This window comes from Protopterus annectens, chromosome 3.part0 (genome assembly GCF_019279795.1).
Source record: "Protopterus annectens isolate FY-2018-M chromosome 3.part0, PAN1.0, whole genome shotgun sequence".
In the NCBI taxonomy this organism is placed as follows: domain Eukaryota; kingdom Metazoa; phylum Chordata; order Ceratodontiformes; family Protopteridae; genus Protopterus; species Protopterus annectens.
This window is the reverse complement of record NC_056731.1, coordinates 595,208,090-595,213,181: the sequence shown is the minus strand read 5'-3', so window position 1 is coordinate 595,213,181 and position 5,092 is coordinate 595,208,090. Positions and strand designations below refer to the sequence as shown.

Below are 5,092 nucleotides of genomic sequence, written 5' to 3'. Positions count from 1 at the left end.
ACTGCACGCTGTAGTGGGTATAACCTTATTATTCAAACATTCACTAACTGAGTTGCTGCAGCACAGGTACTTTCATTGCTACAAGTGCTTTTCCAGAGAAGATAGATGTGCTCTGACCTTTTAAGGCTGTTTTTTTTTTTTTTTTTTTTTTTTTTTTTTTTTGAGTGTGTGTGTGTGTGTGTGTGTGTTTGGGGGGTATTGTACAAATTGTACTCCGAGGAAAACAAAATGAAACACACACACATATACCCTCACATCTTGCCTTCTTTTAACACCCTGGCCAATGGTTGCAGATGAATTTGCTCATCTGCTATCTTGTCGTCATGACCACAAGCAGAAGGAGAGAGAGAGGCCGAGGAGCTGAGGCTGTGGATGGGCTGCTGCGCGGAGCCGTGCGTGGGTGGAGTGTGCTAGCTGTCATCCCCAGGAGCAGCGCGCCACGAAGGAGAGCCAAGTTGTCGTGCAAGATGCACACTTATTGCCACTCACTGCCAAGCACTGACAGCCACCGGGAAGTGGGGCGAAGCAGCCGCCTGTAAGGTAAACAAGCGCCATGGCATCTCTTCTTTCTAGGTCTTATTACCTAAATGCTTCTGCCATGATGTGGTGAGTGACTGTCAGCATATAACTGGGTAGTCAGGTTTTTTATTTTTCCAAAAAAGACAGGTCTTAAGCCTTAACCTAGTCTTTTAAAATGAATCAGCAAAACGCGGTGCGAGGCTTTACAAATGATAATTTACGAGCTGTGAATTCAAGTGATAGCATACAGTATGAAACAGAGCGCTTTGCCTTTTACTGCAAAGGCGTTGGGCAGTTCTTTTTAGTGTAAATATTGTTTGGGATAGCGTAGCTGTTTGGCAATTACATGTTGTAGAAACGACGTTTTATTTTTAATCATGTCATTTATTGCCTGACAGCGCGCGGACACACACACACACACACACACAAATAGTGTTTGGTTAGTTAAATAATGGATGATATCAGATGTGCATGGCTGATTTTATGGAATACCCATTTCACCTTTGATGACTGAAAAGTAAGAGTGTTGCCAGGAAACATTTCGCGCGCCTATGAGTATATTATTTTTTTTCCCATCTCTCGGTATGACTTGCGGAGGCCAGCAAATGTTTACGAATGTTTCTCGTAATACCTGCAACGTCCACCTGAACATAAGTTGTTTAGAGATGAATGCTCCATAGAGGCAAGACAACAACTGAAATGAAGCTACCCTAGCATTTATTTGTTGGCATTTGTTGACTGTATATTGGTCAACAATGGACAGCTGTACGTATTTTTAACGTGCGATGTACTGTGGGGTAACATTTGTGGTTGTGAGCGGCTCTGGTGCAACCTATCACGGTAGGTATGTTTTATTTCGTTGCAAATATCTGATCGCAGCATTCACATTTCCATTACATCTGTTGACTTGTCGTTCAAGCTAAAGCTTTCTTCTGTAAACACTGTCTTCCTTACCTTGTCAGACTTTCATTGGTCAGAGGTAAAGCCGAAAACAATCACAATCAGGAACAAATTCAATGTTGTATCCTAGTAAGCAGCTACACTACAGTATTTTTGTGCTTGTTAGGAGAGAGAGAGTTGAGAGCTATGTGGTCAGTTTATGATAACTGGGATAATGCACAATTGTCTCAGTCATGGCTACAATTACAGGGTTACTGTGCTGAGGAGAGTGCCATTGTAGCACTGAACTGAAATAAGAGTGGCCTTGTCAATTACAAGTGTAGAGATGGCAGTAAGAAGTGTGTGTAGCAGATTACTCCTACTGAAAAACTTATTTGAATATGATTCATACCATTTCCTTTTGTGTGGCATGTCTTCAGAGAAATGGCCATCATGAAACTGTTCAAGACCCAAAATGTCTTGTATTATTACTTCATAGTGGAAGGAATGTATCTGTTGTCACCTGAATGACTGGTGCGTAATAAACCATATACCATAACCTAGAAAGCAGAGTTAAGTGTTATACTGATTATTACATTAGTAACTACTCTTCATCTGCATCAGAATATTTTGTATGCATTTGCTTATTTAGCCAATAAAGCCAGTTTAGTGAGAATGCATGCAGCAGTTTGTTTTTGTTTAGCTGTGAAGTTTAGTATGTGAAGTACAGCGGTCCACACGTAAGATGTCTCTGAAAATACCAATTTCTAGCAGAATACGTAGTACACCTGCTACTGAAACAGCAACGAGTGTTCATTAATAGTGCTGCCTGAATGCATGGTGCCACATTCTGTGAAGCTATTACTTAAACCAATGAAAATGAGAAGTGACTTGACTACTTAACAGTCAGGGCCACATTACAGACGAATCACTGCATGTGTGATCCACAGCAGTGAAACTCAAGTTCTAGTATAACTACTTCATGTGGCTGAGGAATTGTACAGATATTGTCAGTATTACTCAAGGAACTATATGCATTCTGTATATGGCATCCATCTAATTTCATTGTGATGTTACAATAATTCCATATTTATAAATGATATAAATAGACAAAAAACCTTATGTTAGTATCACAAGTGCATTTATGTTCTTAATAACAAGGAATACTGATATTGTCATGTTTATTATTAAGCTAATTTTAAAACATTTTGTTTACATTGCCTTGAATTGGTGAAGAATTTGAATTGGAGTTAGGAAATCACTGTACCTTTTCTAGTATTTTATGTAAAATGTGATTGTTTTTATACGGTTGTTGAATTTGCTAAACTGAGAACAGATACAATTATAGTGTTTTCATTTTTAACATTAAGAGAAATTTGTGGAGAAACCTGTGTCTGATTCTAGAGAAACCCTATAATTGCAGGGAATCTTGGTTGAAAAAATGCTGGTCAAAGAACAAAATACTAAACAAATTAAATTAAAGTTTAATTTTTTATCATACTTTGCCTATAGACTGAATATTACAGATGATGGAGAAACATGCATGGATCAGAAAGTAAGTGCTGTCTGTCGGTACACCTAAATTATTGGGATGAAAGAACATCTAAACCGCTAAACCTACTGCTTCTCATACTTACATTGAAACATTTTCTAAAAAGAGCAGGTTATAAATATTCTATTCTTTACTCAAATCCTAAGATCTCCATAGCATTACTTATTATTCTGGATACAATGAATGGTTTGCATTGATTTTGCTGTCACATTTATATTTAAGTGCAGGAATGTAGTCAGATTTAACACTTTTTCTAAGATGAATGCAATTTTTCCAGACAATATCTCAAGAACAATGTGTCTTGTAGAAGCCAAAAGATGTATATTGATTTCTAAGTAAATTAATACCACGCGGACCTATACACAGCCTTTTCAGAGACAATGTCAAACATTCAGTAAAGTACTTATTCTCACACATGGTGTATAGTCACAAAGAGAAAAAAACTCATTAGTGGCTCATTACAATGTCTTTGAATCATGCACTAACACTGTCAGACCTGATTGAAGTAGTGTTCTCCACAGCAACCCATGTATTGCATAAACAAAGTTACCCCTATACATGCACACGCCCACATATATATATATATATATATATATATATATATGTATGTGTATATATATATATATATATATATATATATATGTGTATCTATCTATATGTATATATATATATATATATATCTATATAGACACACACACACACTCAGACATCTAAGCACATACGCACACACAAAGCCATAGCCACTCAATAATCAATCCCCCCATCATAATCACAGAAACACTCAACCTTATACTATTACATAAACCAGCATGCACAACATATGCATCCCCCTATGTTAGCATGTGTGCTCTCTCTCTCTCTCTCTCTCTCTCACACACACACATACACATACACTCACATTCAGACACCTGTGCATGCAAGTGCATACACATACACTTTTCGACACTTGTGCATGAGAGCGCACACCCACACACATATTCAGACACCTATGCATGCAAGTGCATACACATACACTTTTCGACACTTGTGCATGAGAGCGCACACACACACACACACACACATATTCAGACACACACACATATGCATACAAGTGTATGCACAAATATATTTGGACAGATATGCACTAGCAAACAGTTACACATACATATACACATTCAGACAACAATGCACGAGAGTGCACACATATTCAGATGCCTGTGTGCATATGATTACCATTTGAAAGCGTGAACACTCATGTGAGTGAATGCTTTTTTCTGGTGTAAAAAATGCTGTTGTGAGATCTTAATTTATATAATTAGCAGGTGTGGGCATGCAGGGGGGCTAGCTCTCCTGCAAAAAAAAACAAAAACTTTTTTTGTTTTTTTTTGCATTTTCAGTCACTTTAGATTTGCTCTAAAGTGATCACTCTTCGAACTTTCTCTCTTGTGAACTTTAGATATTCGATGAGACACTGGCTTATTCAACATACTCACATACAAAATCATAAACAGTCATCAGCAATCAATCCTTCCAAACTCAATCACATAAACACTCAATCTGACACCTAATTGCACAAGCACTCTCTATCATCTAGACTCTCAAATGCTATCTAACCCCTGCGTGCAGAAGTACACTGGCAAGTACACACACACACACTCATACACACTCACTCATATACACACTCACTCATATACACACACACACACACACACACACACACACACACACACACTCATACACACACACTCATACACACACACTCATACACACACACTCATACACACACACTCATACACAGTCACTCATACACAGTCACTCATACACACTCACTCATACACACTCACTCATACACACACACTCATACACACACACTCACTCATACACATTCACACAGCCTCACGCTCACAAATCCACAAACTAAAACATCCCCTCACACCATCGTCTTTGCTGAACGTAACTGCGGAGCAAGTACTCCCATTGAAGTGAATAAGCGACTACTGTGGTTTTACAACACAGTAGTCACATTTTCCTCCTAAAATAAAATTTTACTCAGTGTAATGATTCTGTCTCAGTCACTAAGACAAGCAGATTGGGAGCTGTGGACATTTTTAGGAGATAGCACACTGCTAATTAGCATTAGCTACTTCCCTGGAGCCCACAAGA

General features: G+C 38.2%; 1 protein-coding gene across 12 annotated transcripts in view; it reads left to right on the top strand.

The window, feature by feature from the left end:
* Positions 1-248: 248 nt before the first annotated feature.
* The window catches only part of ARPP21 (cAMP regulated phosphoprotein 21), a 1,402,215-nt gene continuing 1,397,371 nt past the window's right edge, over positions 249-5,092 (top strand). For 4 of the 12 annotated variants that reach the window (XM_044064997.1, XM_044065002.1, XM_044065005.1 and 1 more), the window contains exon 1: positions 250-540. The gene's annotated coding sequence lies outside the window, so the exon portion shown is untranslated. Of the gene's footprint in view, positions 541-587; positions 607-1,292; positions 1,360-5,092 lie in introns of those variants that run through there. The other 8 variants (XM_044065000.1, XM_044064996.1, XM_044065008.1 and 5 more) reach the window with 6 other exon arrangements.